Genomic DNA, 12202 nt, shown 5'->3' on the forward strand with positions numbered 1-12202 from the left:
CGCTGCCACGGAATATGCTCCCGATTTCATTTCCCTAATATTAGGGAACGGGCACCGTCTTTGAAACACCATCTACAACTAAACAACCACTATGTACAAGCTTTGACTCTAGCATTGAAGTGTCGTCTCTTATGATGACGGAGCGCACTATTTTCAACTGGAATCGCCCGAAGATGCGACGTCTGTAACTCCGAGGAACCAACGAACTTAACTCCTCAGGCTTCAACTGGGCTAGACGTTCGCGGTGAATATAACAAACCATCACATGGTTCAGCCTCTGTTGAGTCATGGTGCTCCGTAGCCTTGTCTTCAAACGCCTCAAAGCACTAAAAGATCCCTCGGCTTCCGTCGAACTGGCGGAGGAGACGAGGAGCAACCACAAGAGAGCTTCGACTTCACCAAACATAGCCCGTACCGCTGGATTCATCAACTTGAATAGGTGTCTATACCCTTCAACCGACAACAACTGGAACTGGCCTTGAAAAAAAGGCAGATTGTCGGAGAGCGCAGGGTACCAACTCACGAGATCTGGGTGGAACTCTCGATTCAGCAACATTGAGTGATATTCGATGATATGAATCCTGAGATGTGTAAATCCTAACCAAATAGAGACGCGACATTACTTTTTCCAAATGTGTGGGGGAACACTTGATATTGTTTTCCCCACCCATCGAAATGTGGGGGGCGTGTCCCCCGTCCCCCTGGATTGACGCCCATGCAAGTAAACATTACACGACGATTGCATATCTGTTTGCATTGACTCAAGTGTGTTATAACACTGCAGCTGGTACACAGTGACTCAGAACAGAGCGAACTGAACGAATGCTACACATTCCATGTACGATACTTCCTCAGCGCTAACCTAGGCCTCAAATTTTACAAGTCATTCACTTTCTTTGTAATGAGCGGATAAAATGGGAGGCGGGAAAAATGGAGATGGGAGACGTTTGGGGGGGGGGGCATGGGTGTGAAAAGGTGAAAGATAGTTTCATCAATCTGGGCATTTCTTCGTATGCAAGCTTGATTTTCAGCACGAGACTATGTTCTCGCTGTTCGCGAGTCAGGAGATGAATTAAAATAAATCAAGGCAGATAAAGGTGCTCATTTATACATTGCGTACCTCTGTTTCATGTTGAGATCAAGTCATGAAATGTAGCATATCATAACAAACACCTCAATCGTGTCTCCGCTCTTAATTACATTAATGTAATGCTTTATTCTCTCATTTACAAATCCTCCAACTTCTTGTCTAATTTCAACATTCATTGTGGGCAAATTAATTCAAATCCTCCTCATTAAACGATAGAGGATGGTATCACCGGATTGTGGATAATACTGCTTAAAATGTCTTTGTTTGTTTTGAGATGTGACAGCCTCGAGTTTTGCGAACATATTGTTTCACTAATCAGTTATTACTTCAAATTAAAATCAGACAATGATTAGTTTACCAGTATATAGGCGTAGGAGATAACGCTACAAACACAACCAGAAGCTTTTAAAAAATGCTCTGATCAGGAGCGTCAATCCGAATTGAGAGTTGGGTGGGGTGAGGGGGCATACATAATAGAACATGATAAAAACTAACAGAGTCGAGTCGGTGTGCGACTTATCGCAAAGCCTTTTGGGTAGGGTCCAGGGACGAGTCCCCGCCATTGATCCAGGGGTCGGACTCTACAAGTCTTTAGGTTTACTTCTGTTTGGTGCCTGATTTGATATGTCATTCATGAATATATTTAATAAAAGTCACATTTGACAAGATTATAATTGAATTAAGAATGACTTATCTATTTCACATCCTGGTGTAACTTAGTGCCTAAATCATGATTATTCAAAATGAAACTTAAACCCAAATGAAAACAGTGGCGTAGGAAGGTACTTTTGAGTGGGGGGGGGGGGGCTGAAGACTGATAGCCGGCCTGGGGGAGGGGTCTAAGGGGAGGAGGTATCCCCCTCCCCTTAGACCCCTTTTTCTAGGTAGCCTCAGATGCAATTTGGTGCAATATAGCACACTTCAACACTCACTCCATTTTGTAAACTTAATTTTGTATTTTCACCAGGCCTTAGATGCAATTTGGTGCTCCAAATGAGATTTTTTTTCTCATTTGGAAATGAAAAAGGGGTTTTCTGACTTGCGAAGCGGGGGGGGGGGGAATGATACTTCCGCCCCTCCACATTTTTCACTGGGGGGCTGGCGCCCCCCCAGCCCCCCGGTTCCTACGCCCTTGAATGAAAACATGAAAACTTTGCACACAAGAATATCTTGTTATCCAGATATCTACAACATGCACACATATGGTATTATAAGTACATTTAAAAAACACTATTTGGTATATAGGCACATTCGCTTCATTGGAAACAACAAATCAATACAATAATGATATACTTCAGGGCAATAGCCTGGGTAGAATGCCCAGCGGCAGTTAAGGAACATCGAGAAAACAATTATCGTCCAAATGTTACATATGGTGCTTTGATGTGCGGAAATACCAAGCGCTTTTACAAGAAATTTTAGTGGGTTGGTCATTTCCAAACAGGGACCGTTATGACACTATCTGAGCGGAGCGCCATCATCAGTTGGCGCATAGCGTACCAATACAAGATCGGGCATATGGTGGTAGCCGTAGCCAAAACATGGTGAGGGGAAGCCATATGGGGAATAAGGTGTATATTAGGAAAGATAGAACAAACACCGTCTTTAACCATCGCCCCCTCCATCTCCCAAACACCCTTCATCTCTCTCTATCCCTCACTTCCTCCATCCCCAACCACTTCCATCTCCCTCAAACACCTCCATCCTCACCCCACCTCCTCCATCCCCAACCCCCTCCATCTCCCCACCCCCCTCCATCTCCCTCAAACACCTCCATCTTCACCCTTCTCCATCTCCCAAGCCCCCATCATCTTCCCAAGCCCCTCCATCCCCACCCTCTCCATCTCCTTCAAACCCCTCTATATCCCCAACCTCTCAATCCCCCAACTACTCCATCCCCCTACCCCATCCATCCCCACTATCTCCATCAAACCCCCTCCATCTCCCACCCTCTCCACCCAACCCCCTCCATCTCCCCAAACACCTCCATCTCCCCAACCACCTCCATCTCCCTCAAACTCCTCCATCTCCCCCACCCTCTCAACTCCTCTAACAATTTATCATATTATACATTAAATATAATTATACAAGTATAAATGAACAACATAAAACTGGCTGGGATGTGGGAATGATAAACAGAGGAAAAGAGGATTTAAGTTTAAACAGTAAACAAAATAACCAGCATCTCATGAATAATCATCAACCATATACATAAACATGAGAGGCTATTAATATTACATCATTAACCTTTAACTAACCGTCATTGGAATTCATTGCATTTTAATTAATTAGGTGCTACATTAACTTTCAAGTTAATGTTCGGTATATAAAGCAAACATAACGTATGAATGGTTGGGCCTACACCATGAACAGAGGCGAAGTATACAGTCTCAGGCCTTATACACCATATAAAGTATGTTAATATATTTATCACTCAGCAGCTTGAGGAAGTATTGTCTATAACACAACCGCCATTCTTCCTATTTATTACGAAGACCAACACAGTACTACAACAAAATTGATAGAATAATAAATATAACCATATATAGTAATGCAGAAATATGATGGTGAAATGTGACCAGAAAAGAACATAGCAAAGTATAAAGGGAAACTAAGAATATGATAATAATATAGATACTGTTATCGGAAATCAACAGCTAAGATTCAAACATACAAGACTTCTCTTAAGTTTGTAAAGTGATGCCGGTCCGGTGTATGACAAGCATCATAGAGCTTCAGTTACAATATTATTTAAGGAACGTTTCACAAGAGTAATATTGTGGATTGGACAACAACTGAACAGGTTCTGTTACCCCTCTCTCTCTCTCTGTCGATACTGAAAACATGAGATAAAGAAGTAAAAACATGACATTACTTAAAACGGTCAATTTGTCGTAACTAAAATTGTGACATCAACTGCATGGTCACCTGACATTAACTTATTATACACACCATGCATGCCAATCAAGCCATTATACAGACCATATACATGCCAATCAACCTATGATACATACCATGCATGCCAATCAACACATTATACAGACCATATACATGCCAATCAACCTATTATACATACCATGCATGCCAATCAACCCATTATACAGACCATATACATGCCAATCAACCTATTATACATACCATGCATGCCAATCAACCCATTATACAGACCATATACATGCCAATCAACCTATTATACATACCATGCATGCCAATCAATCCAGTATAACTACATTACTCACATGCACATATTAGCACAACTTTTGTACAAGTCATGCCACCCCGTCAACACCTCATCTCTCCCTCCGCCGCCCCCCCCCCCCCCTGAAGCAGAGAAAAAAGAGAAAGTCACTTAGTTATTGGATTTTATGGTTAAGATAAATAATAAAGCACATTTAAGTAACTAGTCAACGAACAATCATAGCATATTCTGATATCGAAATATGGAATACTGTTACATTTAAAAATCACCAATGAAGAAAAATCATTATGAAACAAAGATTAGCATAAGGGGAAGAGTGTTACAAAAGAATGGTTTAGTGTAATATATTTATTCAATGAATAATATAATGGATAAAATCAAGGTATATTTGTTTCCACTGATAGAGCATTTCGTGGTGGGATCAATAAAATTTTTGTTTGGGGCTAACAAGGTGAATAGGCTTTGGTTATTCAATGCACCAAACATACACAGCAATACAGCAGCATGTAAGTGAAATGTTCACAGAAAGATTGTAGCTTGTAGCAAAGCACCATACCCATGTACCAAGAATTGGAAAGAAATATATGTTGTGCATTTCAAACAAAATGAAAATTAATAAAGTGACCTGTATATGTAATATCTTGTTAACCAAAGAGGAGCACCTACATCTCTGGTTCTGATAAATCGCATTTCCTTTGGTATTAGTCTGTCAATAAGTCATATTAAAACAGTTTGTGCTTTCATTTGTCATAATTTGGAGGAAGGGTGAAAGGGAAGGCTGGTTTAAGGTCTAATTGATGCCCTATGGTATCATGTCACAAAATTGGCTCTACCGCAGGAGATTGACCACCTTTTTGCAGTGGGGGGATATTATCCAGAAGAGGGGTGAAGGGAGGGCTGTGCCCCATTCTTTAAGATATTTATAAAAATGAAGGGTACATAGATTCAAACATGTGCTATGTTTTGTCACTCTTGAAACAATCTTGAAGATTTATCAACTGTGTATCTTGTACTGCATATGCATGTTATATCCTCATATACTGTACTTTAAAATTTATTGTAAAAATATTCTCTCTAGAAGTGAGGGATCACCCCTTTCCTCTTGATTTTATCCTGGTGATTTAAGTCAACACGAATATTACATAGTTGCAACCCTACTGTACCCTCTGTCTCGATTTGATTTTTGGGGGGATGGGGTGGGCCGGGGGACAGGGCATTAGGCCTACATCCATGCTAGGGAGGGGTCAGTCATCATTAATACTACAATTGTGTGATACAACTTTAAATCTTGCAAATGTATACAACATTAAAAGTGTGCATTTTAGAAAAATTTCCTGTGAGCAATGAAAAGGGTTAAAGAGTAAAATGTTACTTACTGTATGTCCATCTAGGATACAGTAGCAGTGAACATAGCACCTTGTTGCTTCATGTATATTCAAAAGTTACTTAAAAACTATGACGACTGGTAATACTAGTTATATGGAGATGAAAGATCTAAAGATAGCAATGCTGGTAGCAGATACCGGGAGAATTCCTAATTCATTCAATCTCATCTGATTTTATTATATTATTGGTTTAAAACAATACCAAGATTACATGTGGCAATGCACATCATAACTTCAAAGACTTGATACTTCAAATTTCTCAATTTATAACACATCATTGATCAGACCAAGGTACACACTAGAAAAACTTTGCTTGTACGGCGTGTGGGCAATCCTTATTTTCTACAGAAGTTGAAGTTTTCTGATGAACTGTTAAGTTAGGTATCTATCGGTAGCTGTCCCCACTTTAGAGAAATCTTCCATCCACAAATGCATAATACAAAAGAGGAATTGTGTTTAGTCAAGTTTTGTTAGCTCTACACAATTAAACAAGTAGATTTTAAAAAAGGGCACTTGATGTTATTTATAGAGCTGATTAGGCAAGCTGTCTTCACCTACATATGGTCTGTAGATTTGACCAAGGTGTCCAACACAACCCATTACCATTTCACAAACTGACTGTTGAGAAATGATCATGTAAAGACTCACCAGACACTCATCCACAGAGGAAGTTATTTCATAAATGATGTGTTCCCACTTGACTTTTTCTTTTATTTTCCTGGAGGAAATGTACCAAAGAAATGTTGATAACTGTATTACCTGGAGGTTTAAGAGAAAATACAACATAACTCTTCTTTCCATTCTCTAGATTTATCAAGGTGAAAATTCATCACGTCTTTGATCCTTTTTGTGACAGACATCAACGCCTTTCCTTGTGTCTTATAAATAAGTATGAATATTTGTATAGCTGTATTCTCAGGGCAGCATATATATTGTTTTATATTTCTGTTTTTATTTTTGATTATGTTGAACTGACATACAGATAGCTAACAGCACAGGACTAATATCATTATTAAAAGCACCTTTGCCTTTATCTTTAAGCTGCCCTTTAGGAATATGTTTTGCATCTGAGGTAATCAATACAGTCAGTTATTTACAACACTTGAAGTGGTATCTGATCAACTCCATGTTACGTCCCAAGAGTTGTGAAGCCCCCCACCCCCCCCCCCCAATAAAAGACATATTTGGAAAATTGCTGGAATTTTTCTAACAAATTTGTGAGATATCATCCATAGTAATGCAACAGAAAGTAAATGTAGAAAGCACATGTGCTTGAGTTTGCTAGAAATACCTCTTAAATGGCCAGTATTATAACTGAAGTGCAAATAATGTACATCTTAAACAGAACACTTTAAGAGAATCCTTCAACACTATTGACCAATGGCTAAGAGTTGAATTCTGAATTACTTTGGTTTTTACTCTGAGGACATGCATAGGGTCCAGAAGGTTCATGCATGTCTTGTATTACTGACTGACTTACAACATATCCACACATTACAGTAAACCCACTAAAGACTTCCATTTGTAATCCCTTAGTATAAAGCTCATTGACAAATGACATAAAACCTAGATTATCTTCAGATTTAAATTTGACATCAATTTTATTGGGTTTTAGATGTACTGAGAGGGGAAGGGTAAGAAAGGTTAGGATGGAAACAGAGAAATGATTCCTGTTAGTCATTCTACATGGTTCTAACTTAGAGTGGGTTTGGTTCTAACTTAGTGTGTGTATGGGTCTCACTTTGTGTGCAGTGACTATATTTAATTGTTAGGGCACATGCACTTATGAATTAAATTTATTGTTGATGAGCCTGCCATACATTTTACTGGCTATTATTTGTGGAAGTTAGGCTGACAATCCAGAGGAGTCTGGCTGTGCTGTTAAGACTGATTACAACCCTTACCTGCCACCTAACACTATGACACACTGATAAATTAGAAGGGATCAAGTCATCTGAATATTTTGTTCCTTAATTTATGATGGCTACACAAAACAAAAAATGGACCCAGTATACTAAACACATACACCTCTTTGTGTACTTTAACACAATGGTAAGCAATACAATGTATGACATGTATTGCCCAATATATGTTGTATGTATGTTAGACTGAAGCCATTATCTTCTTCCCTAGGCCCTTAGGGAGTTTGCTGATCAAGCAAGATTCAAAACAATTACTGTTCCACCAGGATTAGGCAGTAACAAAATCACTTTCTACTTCAGAATCAAATCTAATTATAACTACAACCCAGCTTACCAGTTCCAGGGGCGTATCCAGGATTTTCCAATAGGGGGGGGGGCGCCAGGCATGAATGATCGCCGTCCTGGGGGATGGGTCTAAGGGGAGGGGTGTACAATTTTTGCTTTCAAAGAAGGGCTGAAATGCAAAATGGTGTCATATGCATGGGCGGCGATCCGTACTTCCGAGTGGGGGGGGGGGGATATGACCTTGTTGACTATCTAAGCGTAGCGCCACCATGAGTTGGCGCGAAGCGTACAAGAAAATTTTGGGATTAACAAACCCTCTAGATGGCCGGAAACGGCACTTCCCAAGGTTTCCAAGCGGCATATACCCAACTTTAAAATAGGGATGTCATGTCCGAAATATCTCATAATCAGGATCCAAAATACTTTTTTTTTAAATTTCGGGTGTTATTTTGGGAAAATTGCCCCTGTCAATCTTGTTTCAGGCGCAACGTTAGAATGTTCGAGAGCTGTTATATTATTCGATGAAGAAAATGGCCTCATGCAGGCTATTGTAGGCCTATACATATGCAATACACAATTGCACATAGTTACATTCCTAGGTACCGATTGCTAGGGCATCCAGGTGAAACGTGTATTAAGCATTACCCTGGTTACATGAGATTCTCAGCTGTTCGAGGGAACATGTACGTGTATAGGCCTACTATAGGGCCTATATGAATACTATGAGGGTGCATATATGTACTATATCAATACCGTGGGCGCAATAATACATTTTGTTGTTATAGGGCCAATGAAGCCTACAGTCAACTATTTTGCTTTATAAAGACGCTTTATTTGAAAAGATCGCACTGCGTTTATGGTAGGCGAGAAATGAAGCTAAAAAAGAGCCGTACATTAACGAAGATGCATAAATGTAGGCATGAAAATATTCTTATCCCTGGCATTTGGTGGGGGGGGGGGGGATATGGTGCATTACATCCCCTCCACCCATTTTCATGGGGGGATATATCCCCCCTCCACCCAGGATCGCCGCCCATGGCCATATGTGATCCATTTTTCGACCTTAATAATAAGCAACATTTCCAGTAAATATGGACACAAAATGCACAATTTAGTATGGCTGGCATGTCATTTAGTGTTTATAGTGATAATACAAACACAATTACCATCTATGTTTCTAAAACTATTATGCCGCCGAACTTCGCCAGAACCTTTTTTTGGCAAACAAAAAATAAAGCATACGGGAGGGGGGGGGGGGGGGGTTGAGCGATCACCGACATCTCACATAAAGGTCGTCATCAATTTTTTTTTTTTTTTTTGCTAAACTTTTTTTTTTTTTTTTTGGTGACGGCCAATAGGGGGGCGCGCGCCTGTTGCGCCCCCCCTGGATACGCCCCTGAGTTCTGCTATACACTAATTATACACTTACCATTACCATCAGCATATTGTAAACCATTCTGTGCAAGATCCACTCATGTGACCCCCAAAGATCATCTCAAGACTGATTAATCCACATTTACCTAATGAGGAGATAAAGACAAAGACAATAAGAAACATATCTGAACTAGATGTTTAATGCAAACGATAAAATCCCTTGTTTTTGAGTTTGCCTTTTTAATATTTACTCAACAGTTATTCCATTGCTCACAGATACACAAGCTTATGCTAATATGACTCAATAATTGCAAGTTCATTCATTTTATTGCAAGGGGCTTTTATTTTAAAGTTGAATAATTTTTGGAAATTTATCCATAAAGAAAACAAAAGGCAAAACTTGGTAACATGTTTGCAATCCTATGAATTGGACTTACTTGATCAGCACACATTCTAATTGGTACTTTTAACGTTGTTTGGTGCAGCAGGCCAATGAAGTTGTTCATCTTTGTATGAACACCAAATTTGTAATACTGTTACTTTGAAGTCAAGCAAAGTTAGGCCTAATTACTGGTCTAGATTGCTTTTGTCAAACTATTGGTATATAAGTGTGAAGCAGAAGCTGCTCTATTACATAAATGTTGTTGTTTTTGCTTTCACAACTTTCCCAGTAACTTAATTTCTAACTTTGCCAATTAATAGCAACCTGATGCACCCCCCCCCCTACCCAAACATACTCTTATAACATAATTACTCAATTACAGACTAACTTTAAGAACATAAAAATAATACAACTGCATTAAGGATTTCAGATGACAAAACATGCTGGATCCTACAAGAACTTGTCATATTGTGTTGTATGATCTTCTGTGATAGAATCATAAACTGTTGCTTGTCATAGTGCAATTCTCAATACCTCCATGACTGGATGATAGACTTTCCGGTGTGGAAATTTCCCTTGAGGGATCATCTGATACGTCATGGAGTAAAAATATGTAATTAAACACTTGCATTCTCATGGAAGAGGGGGAGGCGTGGGTGGGGTAAAAATCAGGTGGTGGACCATACAATCATTACCCTGCTCATGTAAACTGTACACATTTCTTCCAAGAGCTGTTATCCGGATATGAAACTGGTAAATCCCTAAACAGGCTGATCTCAGTACTGAATAATTCCAGTTTACCTGATGATGAAAAAAAACAAAATGCATTTGGTCTTCAGTTATAATGTTATTATTCATGTAAATTGTCATCACCCGGTCTGCAAGTAGCTGCATTCTATCATGTAACATTGTCAAACACAGAACACAGCTACTATAAACATATGGTATGCTACTGTAGTTTCAAAATAAATTACTCAGTTATAATTATAACAACAATGTAAAGAACCTAATGCAACTTGAATACAAATCTATAGACTATACAAGATGAGTTCAAGGTCTTATAATGCTGCCCACAGTGTATATACATCTCACCTAATACCAAACTAATTGACATATAAAGAAACATTAATTTGAAATTGAGACAAGCATTGAATCTTCAGTACAAACTTTAAGCAATACCACTGGTAATCCAGTCTGGTTAATATTCATTTGAGAAACAAAAGTTATAACAATGCAACCCTGAAATAGAATGGAGCCTGGAGAAAACATTATGAAGGATCCTGGTCACATAATTTAGTAACCATTGGTTCACTGTACTGTCTATAGGTTGATGAATTTGTAGGATTTCTGAAATGATGACATTGTACTATAATTGATTGAGTTAAAGTACATATTTTTCTATCTGCAGACTTTGACATAAACTGTTATTTCATAACATGTTGTTCGGTGCAGTCTTGGTGTGAAGTGAAGGGAAGGGGGGTTGGTATATTGTCATCAGCTGAGTCCCCAGCAAAATATGTGATAAAAAATAGTATATTTTATCTTAGGATAAACAAAGACTTAGAAAGTGGGTCTGGTGATAAAATTGTGCATGGAACTGTGCCTGGTTCTCAAAGTCACTGGTTTTGTGTACACCTTACTTGAAGTATGCTTCTTCAGCCTCACAAGATGTGATTGTGAATCTTAGAACTGGTGTGCGACAGTTTGGAGAAAAATATCAAAGAATTAAAGGAGATACAAACCCAACCATAATCTTTAGCTGATATGAAAGACTGATCATTGAGATGAATATCAACGGTGGAGGTGATTTATATTTTACTGTTCGATTACATTTCAAATCATATTTCCAATATGTAAGCAAATGCTTAAAACGTGAATCTCTACCGTACTACAGTAAATAAACATCATAACAAACATAATACATTTAAGCTCAAGATTTTATCCGAAGTTGTGTGACCTATGTGTGACCAACCTAAATTAATCAAGGTTTGTGTTTTTGTTTGATGGAGTGTTTATTACAAATACCTCTAACTCAAAGCTTAGCAATACAGACTGAGTTGACTTCTTTAATGTTTCTACAGCATTATGAAATATCTAAAATGGTATTACAAGTTTTCGGTTTTAATCTGAAGGAAGTAATTACCTCAACAGAAGACATATTTGTAGGTAACCCAAGCTACTTTCTTACAGAACCAACAAGTTGTCTTCCAGTCTTATCATTCTAGAAGTGTCAGGAGTTCTAGAAGAATTTATTAATTTATGAGTCTTGGAGGCAATTTTTATTTCAGTTTGACAAATGGTTAAAACGTACCAGAGGGTGTTTGGGGGCCTATTGTGTCATGGAAAGCTCATTACAAACATACCAATTAATGAATTAATCCAGTAAGAATCTGATCATTTTCATGTCCTTACTAGAGATTAATTCTGTCAGTTGTATTTTGAGTGGATGAGTTAAACTTGATACAAAATTCATTTAGTGAGAGTGAATGGAGGTAAAAGAGTATTCCTTGATCTGAGATGCTATCCAAAAAACATACCAGAGGTTGTTGAAACATTACTATCACT

The 12202-nt window shown here is 38.6% G+C and overlaps 3 protein-coding genes and 1 long non-coding RNA gene across 9 annotated transcripts in view; 2 read left to right on the forward strand and 2 right to left on the reverse strand.

Moving 5' to 3' along the window:
• Positions 1-12202, forward strand: part of LOC139970046 (uncharacterized) — a 320960-nt gene that overhangs the window by 266916 nt on the left and 41842 nt on the right. The window lies entirely within an intron of this gene.
• Positions 1-12202, reverse strand: part of LOC139970082 (uncharacterized) — an 892672-nt gene that overhangs the window by 237405 nt on the left and 643065 nt on the right. The window contains exon 10 of one of the 3 annotated variants that reach the window (XR_011793936.1): positions 3218-3926. The exons of the other annotated variants lie outside the window; for them this stretch is intronic. The gene's annotated coding sequence lies outside the window, so the exon portion shown is untranslated. Of the gene's footprint in view, positions 1-3217; positions 3927-12202 lie in introns of those variants that run through there. 3 annotated transcript variants of the gene reach the window in all.
• LOC139970064 (uncharacterized) overlaps positions 1-12202 on the forward strand; it is a 156937-nt gene that overhangs the window by 43183 nt on the left and 101552 nt on the right. The window lies entirely within an intron of this gene.
• On the reverse strand, positions 9313-11881 carry LOC139970131 (uncharacterized). The gene is made up of 2 exons (XR_011794036.1): positions 10333-11881; positions 9313-9401 (listed from the first exon to the last, which is right to left on the reverse strand). It is a non-coding gene; the product is annotated as an uncharacterized lncRNA (long non-coding RNA).

Source organism: Apostichopus japonicus, chromosome 7, assembly GCF_037975245.1.
Source record: "Apostichopus japonicus isolate 1M-3 chromosome 7, ASM3797524v1, whole genome shotgun sequence".
Taxonomy (NCBI): domain Eukaryota; kingdom Metazoa; phylum Echinodermata; class Holothuroidea; order Aspidochirotida; family Stichopodidae; genus Apostichopus; species Apostichopus japonicus.